General features: G+C 47.9%; 1 protein-coding gene across 2 annotated transcripts in view; it reads right to left on the bottom strand.

Moving 5' to 3' along the window:
• GLS (glutaminase) overlaps nucleotides 1-20,540 on the bottom strand; it is an 811,930-nt gene that overhangs the window by 654,840 nt on the left and 136,550 nt on the right. The gene's annotated exons all lie outside the window — the stretch shown is intronic.

Below are 20,540 nucleotides of genomic sequence, written 5' to 3'. Positions count from 1 at the left end.
GCGAATAACGCGCTAGGTTAAGACCCCCCTTAGCCAATTGCTTAGTGCCCAATCGACTTGCCCGCATATGCCCAATATGTGCATGCCCTTCTCCTTCCCCACACACGGAGTTCAAGCATTACGCAAACTGTCTCCGATCACGGAGACTCTCTCTGTCTCCGATCACGGAGATTGTTGTTTTCGCCCTGTCGCCCTGACAACCAGACGCGCGTATGACGATCACGCACGCACGTGACGTCATCGCGCGTTACTGGACCGGCCACGCCCTCCCCGCCCACAATGGCGGCTCCCTTTAACTACAGACGCCGGTTCTTTCTCCAGTGCGGGTGCACGGAGGGAGAGAAGTAGGTTATCGGCCAATTTCCGACCAGAGTAACTGTAAGTAGAATCTGCCCTATAAGGAATACCTCGGATTCCGAACCTCTTTTTAACTACTAAGGAGGGAAATAGACGGTACTGGATACTCTCCTTTGAACCCCTCTCCATGTTCCCTTATCTTTCTCACGCAGAATACGTTTTGAACTCTGTAACTTCCCCTCAAATCCCCGTGAGGCAAACCTTCCTCCATTGAGGAGTAAGTGTTGTTTTTTTCTAACAATATGTGTGTATTGTGGTGTTTTGTTATATGTTATTTGTGGTTCTGGATCAAGTTGGCATTTTTACACGTCGGTAATTCCTGACACAAAAGAGTTAGAATTATGACTGAGGCACGCACAATCAAGTTTGTGACAAAAGTGGTTTAAAAGATAGAACTACGCATGCGTGCTCACCCACACCCATATTGATAGGTGTGCCCTACCAAGGAACACTTGGTTCTAAATATAGAAAATTAGGCTGACACACCGCACCATGGTTTATTCGCATTACTGAATGTGGAATGAGTCACAGACAGAACGGACTACGTCACTTCACTACGTTACAGGCACGTAATTAACCTTTATGAGTGATAATTCTCTCTCTTTTACAGGTTTGTTCCTTTTTATGTAACCACTTCTGGGTTACTATTATTTTTACCCATTTAGCAAATCGCTATCTTTGGGTCTGAAAGGGTTGCAGGTATGGCAGGGTGTTAGTGTACCCTGACCACCCAACTCCTTTACATCATTTTGGTCCTGATGAAAAACCGGTAAATCCCATATGGTTTGAAACATGTAGACCCAGCACATATCACAGATACACTAGGTCTCATTAAAGCCTTTATTGTATCATCACTGTTTTTAATATTGTCCAGTAGCTTTAGAATAAATTATATTTGGTCAAAGTTATACCAGGACAATTTTTAACTCACTGACTTTTTTTCACATTCATCACTCACATACCCGCTCCACTGTATTCAGGTGTTGCAGCACACCTTGGCGGCACTCGGCTGTCAAGGTGGCCCCGATGATGAAGCATGTCACCGACCAGGTCGGTGAGTGAGGGGTTCCTTAAAAACAAAGGAGGACTTCTTCTTTTACACTAGTGTCTCATCCCACCAATATTGGCTGTTTCAGCCTTATCTTTGGTGGTACTCCTTCGTATTGTTATATAGCTACCTGTCTAGGGGACTGGGAGTACCCTTCCATCCACAGCAGTGGATACAATCCCTTAACTCTCCTACCTTGTTAAATATATAGGGTCCAGGACCCCACCCCGAACTGTTTGTTGCAATACCACATGGCGGTGGTGTTTTCCGTGAACACCTGCACTACACTTCCCAGGACAGAGGGAAGGAATGCTTTCAGTGCAAGTCGGATCACTTGAAGCTACAAAAGGTTGATATGGAGCCGAGACGCCACCGGAGCCCAGAGGCCTCTGATCTCCGCCTCTCCCAAGTGGCCTCCCCATCCCAGGAGGGACGCATCTGTCACCATTGTGAACTCCGGTTGGGGAAGGGAGAGGGATCTGCCATTGACCCAATCGTGAGTTGTGAGCCACCACTGCAAGTGACATGCAGTGCCCTCCGAGATCTGGACATGATCGGACAGGTTGCCCTGATGCTGCGCCCACTGGAACTTCTAGTCCCACTGCAAAGCCCACATATGCCATCTGGCATGTTGCACTAACAGGATGCAGGAGGCCATCAGGCCCAGAAGCCGGAGGGTCATCCTGACTGAAACCCGGGATAGAAGCTGAAAGATCGGAATCATAGCCTGAATATCCCGACTCGCTGCTCGGGAGGATAGACCCGAATCTGCGTCCAATCCAGAACCGCTCTGATGAAGGGGAGCTTCTGAGAGGGACTCGGTGCGACTTCGGCATGTTGATAGAGAACCCCAGCAAATGCAGGAGGTCGGCCATAGTCTGAAGGTGGGTGACGACTGCCTGGGGCGATCCCGCCTTCAACAACCAGTCGTCTAGGTAGGGGAAGACTAATACCCCTGACCTGCGCAGATGAGCTGCAATGCCCGCCATCACTTTCGTGAACACCTGAGGGGCGCTAGTAAGGCCGAAGAGGAGCACGGTAAACTGAAAATGCTCCTGGCCTACCATGAAAGCAAGATAACGCCGGTGGGCCGGCAGGACGAGGATGTGAAAATAGGCATCCTGCAAGTCCAATGCTACCATACAGTCTCCAGGGTCGAGGTCAGCCAAGACCTGAGCCAGGGTCAGCATCTTGAACTTCTCCTTCCGTAGGAAGCGATTGACATCCCGGAGGTCCAAGATAGGACGCAGACCCCATTTGTCCTTCTTGGGGACCAGAAAGTAGTGGCAATAACAATCCCTCCCTACTTCTGGTCCAGGAACACACTCGATGGCCCCCTTGGCCAGGAGGGCTGTGACTTCCTGTCGGAGTAGAACCAAATGATCTGCCGACATGCCGTGGCACCGAGGTGGCATGGCTGGAGGGGAGGACTGAAAAGGAAGGGAGTAACCTTGGCAGATTATCTGCAGCACCCACTTGTCTGATGTAATCTCGCGCCAGCGGGGGAGGTGGTGGTGGATCCTGCCACCCACCAGCGTGGAGTGCTCCCCTAATCTCAGATTAGGAAAGTTTGGAGGTGGAAGCATCGGGGGTGGAGGTGGATGGGCTGGTACGCTGGTTCCCTGACCCGCCCCTGCGGAAACCGCGACCACGGCCGCGCTGATGTTGGTTCTGCACAGGCCTGGTGGAGTGGCGTGCCTGGGTGCCTTTCCCCTGGCCACGAAAAGAACGAAAATCAGGAGTGGCCGGGTTCTTCGGAGAAAGACCCAAGGACTTGGCCGTAGCCCGCGAGTCCTCAAAGCGCTCCAATGCACTGTCAGCCTTGTCGCCAAACATGCAGGTGCCATCAAAAGGCATGTCCATGAGTGAGCTTTGGAGATTGGGCGAGAACCCAGTCGAACGCAACCAGGCGTGGCGCCGCAACGCCACAGTGGTAGGAATCGCCCTACTCAATGAGTCGGCGGTGTCCAACTCGCACTGAATGGCGAACTTAGACGCATCCTTACCCTCAGCAATAGCCTGAGAAAAGGCAGCCTGCACCTCCTCAGGACACTGAGGCAACACCTGAGCAACGGCATCCCACACCGCGTGGAAGTAGCGGCCCAACAAGCAGGCGGTGTTCACCGACGCAAGCCCCAGGCTGGCACAGAGAACAACCGCTTTCCAAACTGGTCCAGTCTTTTAGAGTCTTTATCCGTCGGGGCCGTGGGAAAGGCACTCTGCGACGTTGAGGCTTGAATGACCAGGCTCTCAGGCGTAGGGTGAATGGTCAAGAAAGCGGGGTCGCTGGGTGCGGGTCGGTGGGGTATCGCAACGTTTTTATCCACTGGGGCCCCCGTGGCTGGCCTCGACCAAGTGCCTAAGAGGACCTCTGTAATGCCTCATTAAAGGGAAGCAACGGCTCCGACGAAGTAGATGCTGTATCGAGCACCTCGGTGAGGATGTTGGTCTTGAGGGCCACTGTGGGGAGGTCAAGGTTGAGGGCCTTAGTAGCTCGACGGAGCACCATCGTGTAGGAGGCACCCTCCTCCATCGTAGGCGGGGAAAAGGTGAACCCCGGGTCAGTGGAGACATTGAGGTCGCCTGCATCCTCCAAGTCCTCCACCCAATCTTGTTCGGAGTCACATTGCCGAGCAAGCGGGTCCTCGGACACTTCCCAGTCATCGTCCGCCTCTGGCGTAAAGGGGGCCGGTCAGGGCGGCAGAGCCAGAGCCACAGAGGGGACGAACGGCGTCGGGAAAGGCAACGGCCAGGGCTGGACCGGCGCCGGCTCCCAGGTCGGAACACAATGGTCTGGGAACCGGGGCAAAGGTGGGATAAACGGCACCCAGTGCGGCGCCGGGGGTGGAGCAGAGGGTGGCGCAAGGGCTGGAGCCGAGGGTGGCGACGGAGCCGGACACCCAGCACCTCATGGACCGCCGGGCCGGAAGGCGCTCCGGCGGGAGCCAGAGGCCTGTAACGGCGGTCCACATCAGCAAGGAACTCTTGCATCTGTTCGGGAGTCGCCGACGGACCTGGATATGGCGGGTAGGCCGCAGGACTCCCAGGCTCCAGAGGAGAGACGGGGGGACGTCGGAGACCGAACATGCTTCTTCGACTTCTTTTTATGGCGACGCTTACTGGAATCCGAAGGCGAAGACTTGGAGTCCAAGGAGCGACAGCTCCGGTTCCCGCGAGCGGTCCAGAGAACAGCCCCTAGACCCGGAGCGGCAACGTGACAAATACTGGGCCTCCAGCAAATTCTGGCGCCGCTCCCGCAAGGCCTTGGGGGTCATGGCACGACAGTCACAGCAGGCCCGGGAGTCATGATCGGTCTCCAGGCAGTAGAGGCAAACATCGTGGGGGTCCGCCACCGACATATTTCAGCGACAGGCCCCACAAGACTTAACGCTGGGCATCCCTATGTGCACCAGGAGAAAAAAGTGGGGAGACAAAAGTCTCAAAATAGCGGTCAAAAAGTGACCAAGGTACGTGCTCAATCCGGATCTGCTCTTACTGGAGCGGAAAAAGAAAGAACTGACGTCAGCGTGCATGGGTGGCGCCTAAGTACTCTCCATGACGTCATCTCGGCGCAGACGCCCGTGACGGACGCCGAGCCGCAGGATGCCACCTATTGCCGCGCAAGGGTACTGCTAAGCAAAATTTTCCGGATCCAGTCTGACGCCGGGGGATATTCTGAGGTAAGGAATCTATCACTAACGTGTCTCTTTCAGAATAATACCATGCGTGTACTTTTCGAGATAATGTAATGCCAAGATTACCCAAAATCGCTAACCTTTTGTGAACATCTTAGCCGAAATTCAGGCAGAAGAATAATCGGAGTTTCCTCTCCCCTCCGATGCAGACCACGGGCTTCAGCGCGGCTCTGCGCCACATCAGGGATTAAAGGAAAGCTCCTGCGCAACGAGGGAGCGACGCCCCCCCCCGTTGCCAGGAGCCTTTCTTATCCGTACTCTTCTCCGGCCTCCAGCTGATCGCCTAAATGATCGCGCAGACATCTCCATGGTAACTGAAAGCAGCTGATCGCTCGGGCACGCGAGCGTCACTTGCTCGACCCTCAATCGCTATGCTTAATCGCGATCAGCTGCTGCCAACACTACAGATTGAGGCAAGTGCCGATTTCTATGATTTATACATTTTTAAAAAAGGGGAACTATCATTTTTATATTTTAAAAATTACTACTAAATCTGCTCCAACGCCTGCTCAGGCCATAAGCTAAAGCTAACAGATAAACTCTTGCATTTTCACTTTTATGTGGCTTGCTGTTTTCCTTTAAATCTCGGACCTGAGCATTATCAATCCTATATATTTTCAGTGTCCCCTTGCCAAATCTGAATTTATTAATCTAAACTTCCTACCTGCGCCATCTCTGACACGGACTCAGGTGACGCTACTGCTCCTACTCCTAAAATAGACAATGAGGCCTTTAAAAAAATTATACACAAAGAAATGATGTCCTGTGTGCTTGTGACCTTGAGTCAGGTCATGTCCTCCAAAAGGTCTTTCCCTACTGAGAAGGACGAGATTACAGAAATCCTGGACCCCCACAACACTGATATCACCGAAATAAGGGGTAAATAAACGAAATAAAAACATTGAACAAGTAACCCCTAAGAGTACGATGGGAGGTCCAAGCACCTCATCTAATCCTGGAGGTCCCAGCACCTCAATCAATAATGGAGGTCTTCGCACCCGAACTCCCTGGGTGTCCCTAGCGGCACAACTTATACTGGTGTTCTTGGTGGCACAAAACACCTGGGTGTCCCTAGCGGTACAAAATATCACGGTGCTCATTACAATGCTGGAGATAATGATTTGAATGACGATGAATTATCTGACATACCTGGTGAATACGCCCTAGACGAGGATGATCAAGAATTTTACAGCCCTGAGGAGGAACTCCCATCCTTGTCAAAAGACTATATCCTTAACCCCTTGGGGAAAGAAATGTTCTCCCCACTAAACATCAAACACCCCAGAAGCTCAGAGTGGTGGCCAAAAGACCATGTGGCCAAGTTCATTAAAAAATGGGTATGAAACCTCTTAGAGAGAGACACTCGAAATATACTCAGAGCCGAATGCTCAAGAACCTCAATTGAGGACAAGACTTGCCACACAACTAATTAGCTGATTCAATTCCTTTTGAAGCTCGGAAGAGACAGAAGAAAAGAGATGAAAAGATCCCTCAAGGGATGCCAGGACTGTCTCCTTGACGTCCTGGGACCCTTAGCCAGAATAATAGACTCTGCTGAGGGAAGCCACATTAATGGCACACCTCTTAATATAGATGTAATCAGAGGTTGGAGCGAGAGAGTGCTAATACTGCTGGGCAATGCCAAAGCAAGCCTCAATGCCGAGAGAAGATCCGTACTAAACAAAATCAACCCTAAGCTAAGTGACATGGCGGGCAGAGAACCCTTACAAAATCCAAAAGGGTTACTCTTCGGGAAAGGATCTTATAAAATCTTCGGGAAAGTACATGTCAACATTTACGGCCTTGGATAAGGCCCAACAAAATATGAGGCGAGTGTTTAACCCTAACCTTTTTGGCCGGGCCGGAAGAAGGGGCCTCTCTTCCGGCCGCTTCAATCAAAGGCCCTATGCAAGAGCCTGAGACTACGGACGAGGCCATCAGCCCAACAACCCTCCTCAATTCTACCCCAGAGAGGGAAAGGACCTCACAACAGAGGTTTTAGATCACGAGGACCCAACAACAACAACAACCCACCAACTGAGTACTCTTCCCTTCCCCCTTCCCCTTCTTCCCACAAAAGGTGGGAGGCAGACTCAAATTCTTATTATCAGAATAGGAGATTAATTACCCAATACCCATGAGTATTAAACACCATCAAGGGATTTATGATACTTCATAGAAACCCCTTCACAAACCTCTTTCCCGAGAGACATCCTGCTCTCTCTAGATCAACAGAAAATAGTAGAGGAGGAGATCTCCTGCATGCTTCAGAAAGGAGCGATAATGTCACTGGAAGCTTTGAGATTTATAAGCACACTCTTCCTCGTAGAGAAAAAGGACAAGGGTTGGAGACCTGGATAAATATAAGAGAACTAAACAAATATTCAGTTTACAGGCACTTCAAGATGGAGGGCATCCACCTCCTGAGGGATCTATTACTACAGGGAGACTGGCTAGTCAAACTAGATCTAAAAGATGCATACTTCACCATCCCAATGGCCAAAAGCCACCAACTGTTTCTCCAATTCATGTGGAAAAAACACCCATACCAATTTCAGGCACTTTCCTTCGGCCTATCCACTGCCCCATGGTGTTTCACCAAGGTCATGAGAACAATCGCCCCATCCCTAAGAGAAAGTGGTATGCGTCTGATTGTATACCTAGACGACATCCTTATAATGTCCCAAGACCTCTCATAGATAAGATCCGAAGACAGTTATGGACCTTCTAGAAAGCTTAGGGTTCACCATAAACAAAGGAAAATACATTCTGACTCCTTCCAGAACTCTGGGGTTCTTAGGTTTCACCGTAGATACATTGTGTTGTCTCCTGCTACTCCCTTCAAATAAAATAACCAAAATAAGGAAGGAAATAAGACATGTCCTGAAACAAGAAGACCTATCTCTGAGGGAGCTAGCTAGACTACTGGGTCTCCTCTCCTCCTCAATCCAAGCCATCTTTCCGGGCCCCCTAAACTATTGGACCCTCCAAAGGGTAAAAGCGAGAGCCCTAAGATCTCGCCTTTGGTATGGAGATCGCATTACCCTAGATCAGGAAGCCATATCGGAACTAGTCTGGTGGCTCGAGAACCTAGATGCGTGGAATGCAAAAGCGATTTTTGGTTCAATACCAGAGTTTGTTTTAGAATCAGATGCAAGCCTTTATGGCTGGGGAGCTTGCCTTCTCAATCAGAACACTGGTGGTATCTGGTCGCAGGAAAAGTCCTCTCCCCATATAAATAACTTGGAACTAACAGCTGGTCTTTACGCCCTGATGAGCTTCAGATACTCTCTCCAGGGCAGGTCAGTTATATAGAAGAACTAACACTATGTTTGATTCAATCATTAATACACGTTTTGATTTATGCCCAAAACTTTGTGTAGTGGATTGCATGAGCGAGTATGATCTCAGAATGTCTGATCTTCGTGCCCAGGGTGTAAACCAATTACTTATATCCTTTGTTAAACCCAATAAAGGTATAACCTCAACCACTATTGCCAGATGGGTTAAAACTGTCATGAATTTAGCAGGTATTGACTTAAAGAAATTGCAAGCTCGCTCTCTTGGAGGTGCTATGGCCAGTAAATCTCTCTGGTCTTGAGGTAAGTTGGATGATAACCTCAAAGTGCTAAATTGGTCGAATGCTAGCACTTTTGCATGGCACTATTGTAAATCTATAAAACACATGTCTGATGTAGTCTTATAAAGCTACCAACATGCATAATGGTAGCCTCCGTTCTTGTAATAAAATTGCGATTGTCCTATTACCATGACTAGAGAATCTGGATTTCATTACAGACACGGAGGCAAACATTATCCCACCCATCCCTCCTCTTGGATGGCTGAGGTATACAGTGTTAGAAATTTCTAAGAATTCATTTAATAACTTATTTAGATTTATAGTATGTGTTTTTTCTGGAAGTTCTTACCTCTCTCTCTTTTCAGGTAACCTTTTATAACTGCGAGGCGTCTGACCTTTGGATCCTCCTTCTGTGGTACCGCAAATCCGGACCCCGCTGTTTTACAGATATCGAGGTCCAACACTCGTGTCACAAAATATCGTCGTACCATGACGAATTTGGTATCTACATACCGGTAATGATTAGGGCATTATCCCTATGCATTTGCGTCACGATTGAGTGATGCTAACACCCTTAAATCGTAGTTTCCGTCCCGAACCCTCGGATTCCATTTTGTAAACGGCATCCATCTTATGACTTGCCCTCATATAAGTCAATTGATTAAAGCCGAGCTTGATCTAAAAGGACACGTCCTTTGTAGCTGACTTCCCCATGACCTGGCCGAAGCTGCCTCCACTGCCTCCAGCCAAGCCTGTTCGCGCAGCTCCTCGCCCAGTGGCCGAAGCAAGATATCATCAAGGCACAACATGTCATAAACCATCCACTACATACAGACCCTGTTTTCCATACACATACACCTGTCCATGATTCTTGTTTACGACCCGTTTTATGATGGGAGGGTGCCCGACCTTATTGGTGTTACATCGATATCTGATGGGAGTTCTGGATCTGGCGGGGTAATCCATCACCAACTGGACATCTAAAATATGTGCTGACCAGCATGACTTCGCTCTTTGTATTATTGCAGAAATATTTGTATAGCCATATCATAAACTCAAGAATTCTTGCCTGCAGCTGTTATTTCTGTATATAAGGAGAAGGCTGGTTCTGTAAAAACGAACAGTCTCCTGAGAACTTACGGCCCGTGTTGTCGTACTTCTAGGACGCATGTTACTTGGTTGCAGCGAATAAAACTCGATCACTGACTTCAACTAGAAGACTCTGTGTTTCTGTAAGTCCAGAACAGGGAGAACTCAGAGGTCTTCGGGTGTGGTCCCCTGGCACCACCGGGTCTCTAAAAACCCGGCACCTCAGTTGGCGCCCAACTCGAGGCGATATCAAGCGGTGACGGTCCAAGCCAGATGTTCGTGAGGAGCTTCGTGTGAAAATTCCGGAGGACGGCCAGCCACTTCAGCGACCCCTGCATGTCGACGTGGTTCCGAAGGTCTTTGCTGCGAGGTTCCCCGCGTCCCGACGGCTACGAAGGACTGCTGCCCTGACTATCGCCCTGTTTTGGACCCAGTGATCCTTGGTAGAGCGAAACGATAGACGAGTCTTCTAGTGACGTCACCGATCTTCAATATTCAGTTAAGTATAAGTGGAGCGTCTCCCAGTTCTTAGTTTGGTTCTTAGTTTTGGTATCCCAGAGATACGGTTTGTATTGGTTCTTGCAAGCACCAAAACCGAGGGGTTCGTGTATTCACGAAAATATCATAATTAGATAATCTCTTGAAGTTTGAAGCTAGACTAGTGAGCGAAGATGCCTGGTCTCAGCAGACTTGGAAACTTGTTTTGTCTTGGTTGTAGTAAGGACTCCCGATTAGAGGATTCGTGTCCGGTTCCTCCGATCGGAACTCCAACATATGAGTTATATATAAAGCACGGAGTAGGTCCTATCACGTATAATGAGGTATGGATAAAATACACCCGCAAGGATGGTGTTTAAAAATGGCCCCAATATGGTAGTTTTGACTCAGAAATATTAGACAACCTCGAGGTCAAATTGTTCAAGAAGAAAGCCCGGCCGGCAATGTTTGACTCTTTTCGCTTATGGCGCAAAGAAGCCAAACAGAAAGAAATAAAATTAGCGAAGAAGAATAAAAGAGGCATGTCGATGGTACAAGCTGCCATCGCATACAGGGATAATGAGGAAGAGCAGGAAAGTGAACAAATGCTCAGAAGCAAGAAACTAGCAATAGATAAATGCTACCCGATGTTACCACATGGGGGACAAGACTCAAAGGAAACACCCGAGAAGGATCCATTAATGTCCCATTTATTGAACTCACCACCCCCATATACATCGAGTATTGTTGGACCCCCGAGACGTATTGTTATACCGCGCCCCGGCGCACGAAAAGCAGCTCTTGCACAAGCACCAGCTCCTCTTCAGCTGGTTCCTACTTCTCCGGCGCAGCCTTCTCAAGGGCCTCCGCCTTTGCTACATACTCCTTCTACTTCTACAACTTTGCCTACTGCTCCAACTATTCACTACGATACTACGTCTGCTACTGCCTCGACTTCTTCTGCTGTTGCTTCGACTTCCTCTTTACATCAGCCTGTCTTTTCTGGCGCATCTGCTTCGCCGCAAGCTTCTCCTTCTGTCAGACAGAGAGTGGCAAGTACTGTCACTGGTCTATTCTCGCCCTTCTTTGGGTCGCCTAAAACGACCCCTAAACCAGAACGTAGACAGTTGCGTAGTCAACTACCCGACTACGAGGAAAGGGAAGTACTGAATGAATTAGCACACAAATGGGTTACGGATACTGTAAGATATGATCTTCAGTCTGTTATGGAAGTCTTCCGTCAGTGGGATCCATCCACTCAAAGATATGTGTTTGAGGAAATGTGCATGTACCTCTGGGAAGATTTACAAGACAATGACCCATAACGCAGAATGCAGGAACTAGCCCGCATGCGATTCAAATTTTACGAAGGCATGATTATAGGCGCAGATGTTGAAAAAGCAATGGATCTGTTGTTATCGTATAGGAGTAAGGGGAACAGCTCTAGATCGTTTGATGAGGATGATGCGTCTGGTAGGAAAAAAGCGTGACAGTACCCCATGAGAGAGGTTCCTCCGGTATGGAGGGAAGGTGATGCGAATGCACAACCACCTGTTCCACCGCATTTCCAGCGTGTATGGGTACATGTCCCCTGGAAAAGATCCGAAGTTTTAGCACTCAAACAGACGCTACCCGATCCCCGTAAAAACCCAGCAGGATATTACAAGGAATTATCACAGACCGCCAGCTCATGTATAATGAATTTAGCAGATATAGACATGTTGTTTGGGAACGTCGTTCCGCATCCTTTATGGAGTAAAATCCGTCATGCAGATCATGATCAAGAACTAGGTGACTCATGGGCTAATATCACTGCTACTGATGCTAGACAAGTTGGTGGTTCTAAACCCGAGCCTTTAATAGCAGATCTTCCCGGTAGGATTATCGCGTACATGAAAACGTTGATGCCTGAATTACGCGTAAATTGGGACAAGCTATCTGCGTGCAAGCAAAAGAAAGATGAGAATGTGTCTGACTTTTTCACGAGGTTTGAGGAAACTTTCACTGATCATAGTGGTCAGGACATGGCTACCGAGGGTGGCCAAAGATTGTTTGTAGACAAATTTGTACATAATCTGCTTCCTGAATTATGCAATAAATTGAAAGATTCAGAGAGTGCTTGGGCTGTTTCCACGTCAGCACAGATTTTAGCCACAGCCCAGTACTATGAAAATAGACGCAAAGATGAGCTAGATAAGTCAGACAAGAAGACTAAAGAATTAAAAACTAAAGTTCTCCTCCAGCAAGCCTATCCGCCTCGCACTCCTAGTCAGCCCAATTATCAGCAACCACAGCAGTATTCGAGAAAAGCGCAAGGAAACGAGTTTTCCCACCAGCGTTCTCCGTTTGGCCCGAATTAATGTGCATATTGCAAAGAAGAGGGTCATTTCAAAAGTAATTGCCAAGCTCTTGCACGACGTTTAAACTGTGTCTCTGGCACAAGAGGTAGAGGTGTTCAACAGGCTCCTAGAGGTAGGGGCCGTGGAAATTTCTCCCAGAACACCAATTCTTTTCCGCCTCAGAATTCTATGAATAGCTTTGACCAACAGAATAATACATCTTCTAGGTCAGCTCAGTACTATGCAGATGACTATTACGCAGAAACTGAAAATGAGGGTAATAACTGCTAGGACAGCCATGGACAAAGAGAGGGAGTTGTTTCAGTTCCAGTAGATCAGAATGGACCTTATGTCGAGGTAATCACATCCGGAGTGTCGGAGCCATTTCTGCTGGATACTGGTGCTACAAAAAGTTCTATTATGCACTCAAAACTTCCTGGCGCACCTTTGTCCGGCGAAATGAATGTTTCAGTAGGTTTTTCTGGCGCCCCTGTTAGAAACCCGATCTCCAGTCCCATGCCCCTTTCTGTTGGCCCATGCGAATTAGAAGCACCCCTCATTCTTACAACAGGTTGTGGCGAAAATCTGTTAGATTTGGATTTGCTGAAGAGATTATATGCGACTTTATACTGTTCTCCTTCGGGAGTACAACTCACCCTTGGTAAGAAAGTGATTTCCCCGATGTATTTGGCAAAAGAAAGAATTCCGACTGAGTTGTCATCTCTTCCAGATATACTTTGGGCGAATGGTTCTAATGATGTAGGTCGTTTAGAGATAGCACCGTATGTCATAACATTGAAAGCTAATGTCAGGTTGCCACGTATTCCCCAATATAGAATGTCCAAAGAATGTGAAAAGGCTTTGCTAGAAATAGTCCACGATCTAATTGCGAAAGATGTCATCGAAGAGACCACAGGCAACATTTGTAACAGTCCTGTTTTGCCTGTCTTAAAGCGTACCGATCCTTCACAGCCCCCTGTGTACCGATTTGTGATCGACCTAAGGAAAGTGAATAAGATCGTTGTACCGCAGTTTCCAGTCGTCCCCGACATTACTGCCTTATTGACAATGGTTCCAGCCTCAGCCAATTGGTTTTCAGTGATCGACCTGAAGAATGCCTTCTTCAGCATCCCGATTGCCGAAGAGAGCAGAGACATCTTTGTCTTCAATTTAGGAGGACGAAGCTTCCGCTTCAGACGCGCTCCTCAGGGCTACTGCGAGAGTCCATCAATATTCAGTCAGGCTCTGAAAACACAACTAGATACGATTGTTCTACCTGGTGGCGCGACTCTGATTCAGTATGTAGACGATTTACTGATCGCTGCAGATACTGAAGAGATTTGCAAGCAAGCCACGTTGTCCTTGTTGCGTCATTTATGTGACATGAAGCACAAGGTCTCGCTTTCCAAATTACAATTTTGCCGACAAGAAGTAACCTACTTAGGTCACATCTTATCGAAGGAGGGAAGGAGACTGACCCCAGAGAGAATACAGGCTATTGCAGAACTGAGTGTTCCAAGGACACAAAGAGAAGTGCGTGCCTTCTTGGGCATTACATCATACTGTAGACAATGGATACCGAATTTCTCACTGTTGGCCAAGCCCTTGCTGGCATTAATGCGTAAAGACACACCCAATCCTTTGCCTTGGTCTGAATATTGCCAGGCGAGTTTCCATGAGTTGCGTGAGGCATTATGTTCGGCTCCTGTGTTGGGCAATCCCGACTACAGCAAGCCGTTTACATTATACGTCCATGAGAAGGAAGGGTGCGCATTATCAGTCTTGACACAGCACTTTGGGGACAAACAACGCCCATGTGCATATTTCTCCGCGACTCTAGATCCTGTAGCTAAGGCATTACCAAGTTGTTTGAGGGCCACTGCCGCAGCGGCTGTCTGTATTCGACAGTCGGCTGGGTTAGTCATGAATAATACTCTGACCGTTATGGTCCCACATGCAGTAGATATCCTACTAAACAGGACGAAAACACAGCACCTAACTAGTGCTCGACTGTCCAGCTATGAATTGACCCTATTAGCAAGCCACATTCACATAAAGAGGTGTGATACACTCAACCCTGCTACCTTACTACCCATTCCACCAGCAGAGACAGATGAGGTCGACAAACATGATTGCTGCTTTAGGACAGAGGAAGAGACAAAAGGGAGAGTAGACTTGCAGGACACTCCCTTCCCTGAATGTAATGATAATTTATGGGTTGATGGTTCATGTTTCAAGTTGCCAAATGGTGATACGACTGCAGCATATGCCGTGACAACATTACACACGATTGTAGAGACAGCTCGCATCCCCCAGAATTCTGCACAAGCAGCAGAATTAGTCGCACTCACAAGAGCGTGCGTGTTGGCGAAAGGAAAACGAGTGAATGTGTACACTGATAGTCAGTACGCCTTTGGCGTCGCCCACAGTTTTGGAAGATTATGGCGTGAACGTGGGTTCCTGACGTCACATGGTGCAAGAATACAACATGGCCAGCTAGTACACGACCTTCTCGAGTCACTGACCTTGCCCCTACAGGTTGCGATTGTGAAGTGCAGCGCGCATAAGAAAATCCGAGATGATGTTGGCCGAGGGAATGCATTTGCCGATGAGGTCGCGAAAGAGACTGCAAGGAACACAATGAGTCGGATGTATGTTGTAGGTCCTGCTAGATGGACCCCTGATGTGGGTATGTGTGAGGACACCATCGAAAGTGTGAAGTCTATACAAGCTGATGCTACCGAGAAAGAAGTGAATGAATGGAGAGAAAGCAAGGGTAGGTTAGACGCGAATGGTTGTTGGGTCGAACTGTCAGAACATCAGCGATGGTTATTACCTAACGCCTATGTGCTCGCAGTGGTAACGATGGCCCATGGAATGGCACACATCAGTGTGAAAGGAATATGTAAGCTGTTGGCCCCAGTATGGCAGAATAGTGGTATCCCAAAATGTGCAGAGAATCTGGTCAGAAATTGTATGGTGTGTTTGAAGCACAATCCCGGTAGGGGAACCCCAACCCCAGCTGGTCATTTTGCCCCTCCAGCGTACCCGTTCGAGGTCTTGCAACTCGATTTCATTCACATGGAGAGGTGCAATAACCTGAAATATATCCTTGTTGTCGTTTGTGCCTTCTCCAGGTGGGTAGAAGCGTACCCCCTTAAGAACAACACTGCATTGTCAACTGCCAAAGCCCTTGTCAAGGAATTCTTCCCTAGATTCGGCATGCCTAGAATTGTCTGGAGTGATAACGGAAGTGAATTTGTGGGACGAGTGATGAAGAGAGTGTGTGAGTGTCTAGGCATCCACCAAAAGTTCCATGCTGCAAATCATCCCCAATCGGCAGGGTTAGTAGAGTGCTACAATGGCACGTTAAAATTGAAATTGGCCAAGATCCAAGCCAGCACAGGTCTCAAGTGGCCAGATGCCCTGCCTTTAGCACTCCTGTCTACCAGGATGATTGTCCATTCCAGATTAGGACTTAGCCCACACGAGATCGTGTTCGGACGCCCCGCAAATATATGGGGAGTACCAAGACCCAGGAGGCTCAGTGACATAGAATACCCTGCACTGTTTGACTATTTGCACGAACTGACAACTAAACTGCATGCTTTACATCAACAGGTCCACAGCTCCTCTCCACCGGCGTCTGACGATCCAGGCCACGCCATCGAGCCCGGCTCCTGGATCCTGATTCGGAATTTCAGACGTACCAAGAACGAGGAGCCTCGCTGGATCGGACCTTTCCAGGTTTTACTGTCCACCCGCTCTGCAGTAAGTGTCCTCGGGAAGAAACACTGGGTGCACGGCGCCCACTGCAAAAGGGTCCCGCTCCCCCTTCCATATGACCGATGGGTCCGGCAAGGAGTCGCTGACTCCGAAACTGAGTCTACACCTCGTTTTGTCCCCTTCAGCGATGCACGATTAAAAGGAACTGGTACTGACAAAGAGAGCGATTGTATCTTGCAAGGATCTGTGCCTCCGTCGATGCAGTTGGACACTACAGAACCTAAAACATTGTTTGAAGATCACACCGTGCCTGGAAAGGAGCGATATAATCTGAGGCCAAAACCAAGGAACTGACATAATCGAATTTGTGCGATTTCCCCCCTTTTTCCATGAACTATTTTTGATTCCACAGCTCTCTCGCCCAGGGAACTAGCTCATTTTTGATTTTCGAACCGCCATCCGGTTCTGCTGCTAGGGCCGCGGTTGAAGTCTGAGGAGTGCAGCCGGGGACGCCTAGGTCAACGGTTCTGGTCAGTCTGAGGGAATTACCCCGGACTGGACAGAGTGCACATCTTGGCAGAAGCAACCTCCCACCGCGGGCAGCAACCAGAGGATGGAGTTTCCAGGGGTTGAGAGACCTGCTAGACACATGACCTTTGAAAAGAAAATATGTACTGTAATGGCAAGAAGACGAACTCTAGTGTTAAGCATATTAATGTTGTGTAGTATAATAATGTTTTTGATTGGCTTTGCTCTGTCCATTTTTCGAGTTCCATTCATACACAACACACAGCTCGCACCTCCTCCTACTGTTCCCACACACTCCTTTCACCCTCTACCTGAACACGAGTCTGCCAGAAGACTAGAATTCGTAAATAACTCCTTTATCCAGCTCCTACACCAGCACCAGTCTATTATGAACACATCAAATTGTTGGATATGCGGACTCATGCCACACACTGCAGATAAGGGCATCCCTTACTTTGTCCTGCCATTCAGTTATTTCGGTTCCCTGTGGGCTTTCCAGACTATGTTCTTGTTTTCCCTTGAACCCTACGTTCGAGGGGAGAACTCAAACAATAAGGCACTAGTGGCAGGGATCCGAAATATGAGTAGAGATATTGACATGGTTAGAGCAACTCCCAAAGATGAGTTTACCCCATACAGCAGGTGGAACATCACCAAGTATGGGATTTCCTTAAGTGAGAGCCAGAAATCAAAGAAATCCTCCCCAGTCTGGATAGTACCCCACCGAGGTCACTTATGTCTGCAAGGTATTGGCAGGGATCCCAAAGCGCAGTTGGGGAAGAGCATATGTACGGAGACGTATGTGTTTGCCTCCCGAACTTCCCCTCCATTCTTGGCGGCTAAAGGCACCTATTTCGTCTGCCATGACAAAGCCTACACATGGTTGCCCCCTGACTTCTCGGGCACATGTTTTATCTCGTTTCTGCTGCCACCCACCTACACGGCCGGGGCAGATTACCATCGGACAAGGACAGTTAGGGGTGTCGTGAGTCAAGACGACACTGCGGGTCAGGAGTTTGGAGACTTCGCAAAGGGTTTTCTGCCATTTTGGAGGCCCATGGTGAACAGCAGGAACATTCGACAACTGACGAGAATAGTTGAATCCGCCGTGACTGAAACGGCCGGTGCCCTTAGCAACTTGACAGCTGAGCTTCAGTCGGATCGACTTATGACCCTTCAGAACCGGGTTGCCCTGGATGTCATACTTGCAGACCGTGGTGGTGTATGTAGAGTGATCCAATCTAGTTGCTGCATTTTCATCCCCGATAATGCTCCGACGGTATACCAGGCCATCTCCAAATTACACAAAATCTCCGACTCCCTTCACATGGAGAAAGGAGACTGGTCTCTGCTAGGGTGGTTCTGGGAACTGATCTCTGCCTGGGGATGGAAAACTCTGATCTTCATCGGGATGATCTTAGCCGTTCTGTTTATGTTCTGCCTGTTTGTGCAGTGCGCTCCTGCAATATGTGGCCTCTGCGCCACTTCATGTGTAAGGAAGCCTGTGTCAAGGGACGAATTGAGCAACAGAATGATGCTACAGCAGGATCTCCGTGAATTCATCAATACAGATTTGGACTCAGATTAGCGTGAGTTATTGCCTAATATGAGGGCAAAAGGAGGGCCTGTGGTACCGCAAATCCGGACCCCGCTGTTTTACAGATATCGAGGTCCAACACTCGTGTCACAAAATATCGTCGTACCATGACGAATTTGGTATCTACAGACCGGTAATGATTAGGGCATTATCCCTATGCATTTGCGTCACGATTGAGTGATGCTAACACCCTTAAATCGTAGTTTCCGTCCCGAACCCTCGGATTCCATTTTGTAAACGGCATCCATCTTATGACTTGCCCTCATATAAGTCAATTGATTAAAGCCGAGCTTGATCTAAAAGGACACGTCCTTTGTAGCTGACTTCCCCATGACCTGGCCGAAGCTGCCTCCACTGCCTCCAGCCAAGCCTGTTCGGGCAGCTCCTCGCCCAGTGGCCGAAGCAAGATATCATCAAGGCACAACATGTCATAAACCATTCACAACATACAGACCCTGTTTTCCATACACATACACCTGTCCATGATTCTTGTTTACGACCCGTTTTATGATGGGAGGGTGCCCGACCTTATTGGTGTTACATCGATATCTGATGGGAGTTCTGGATCTGGCGGGGTAATCCATCACCAACTGGACATCTAAAATATGTGCTGACCAGCATGACTTCGCTCTTTGTATTATTGCAGAAATATTTGTATAGCCATATCATAAACTCAAGAATTCTTGCCTGTAGCTGTTATTTCTGTATATAAGGAGAAGGCTGGTTCTGTAAAAATGAACAGTCTCCTGAGAACTTACGGCCCGTGTTGTCGTACTTCTAGGACGCATGTTACTTGGTTGCAGCCAATAAAACTCGATCACTGACTTCAACTAGAAGACTCTGTGTTTCTGTAAGTCCAGAACAGGGAGAACTCAGAGGTCTTCGGGTGTGGTCCCCTGGCACCACCGGGTCTTTAAAAACCCGGCACCTCACTTCGTTTATCATTCTCCTTCGGTTGACCACCTGAGGATCGTTTAGAAGATTAACATTTGTGGACTTATTCTCTTCTCCACCACATTTAAAAGAGGCAGATTGTTGATGACTCAAGCCTATTACTTGTTTCTAATGTTCTGTTCTGGAACCTTCTTACATTGTGCTGTATGCGGCTGCTTGGACTGCATGAAAAGAAATATGCAGAATGTTAGCCTCCGTGTCTTTAATGAAATCCAGATTCTCTAGTCATGGTAATAGGAGAATTAGCAATTCCCGGTTCAAGATTTGCCTAGAATCCCATACTGTGATTCTAGGCAAATTGCCTAATGTCTCCCCGTGATAAGTTACAGCTATATAAAACTGCTGCAAGACGAAAAAGCAGAAAGAGGCAAAGTTTATTAATAAAAAAATAATTCCACCAATGCGGATGTTAACAGCATTTCGACAGCAGAAAACTGATAAGAAAAGTAGATGAGGAACAAGCATTGGTAAATGGGGGAAAATATGCAACAGCCAATAGAAAAGGAGGAAAAGTAAGTAGCACATACAGAAACCAATGAGAATCCAGGAAACCGAGGATGTAGGTTGTAACTCCCCTTTTAAGTTTATATTAAAAACAATAGATTTCTCAAGCACAGAGCAAGGCAAAACCTAAAAAAAGTCTCAAATGGATTATGGTGCACTAGCAAGGTAATCTTTCCGATTAGAAAGATAGTTAGGGTGTCAACACATCTAGAGCCAGATGTGCAAAGGTATTTTGAGGTCTCAAAAACTGCATTTCCAAAAATCACAGTATTTTCCACTGAAAATACCTTTTATTAGTTACAAAAGTTATTTTAAAAGTCAGAAAAAACTTTCCAACTCATAAAAGGGGTTTTGCGACCCTGTCTAAATTTCAGATAAGAGGGGGTTTAAACGGGGTCCTTCTTCCTAATTGCGATTCGCAGAGGTAAGTATCAATAGTTTCTGGCTGTAATTGTGATTTCAAACCGTTGACCACATACCAACACCTCAAAAGAAGGGGTATCGGAGTCTCAAATAGGAAGCTATGGCTGTGGGACATCTTACCCTTTGAGAATTGTAAGGGCAGCCCCGGGGTGTATGCAATGGAATAGAGGACCAGTGCCTGTTCCTCCAGATGTCGTCCCAAACTGGGAAATGTATTTAAAAG

The sequence above is a fragment of the Lissotriton vulgaris genome, chromosome 2_1 (genome assembly GCF_964263255.1).
Source record: "Lissotriton vulgaris chromosome 2_1, aLisVul1.2, whole genome shotgun sequence".
Lineage (NCBI taxonomy): Eukaryota > Metazoa > Chordata > Amphibia > Caudata > Salamandridae > Lissotriton > Lissotriton vulgaris.
This window is presented reverse-complemented; position numbering and strand designations above follow the sequence as displayed.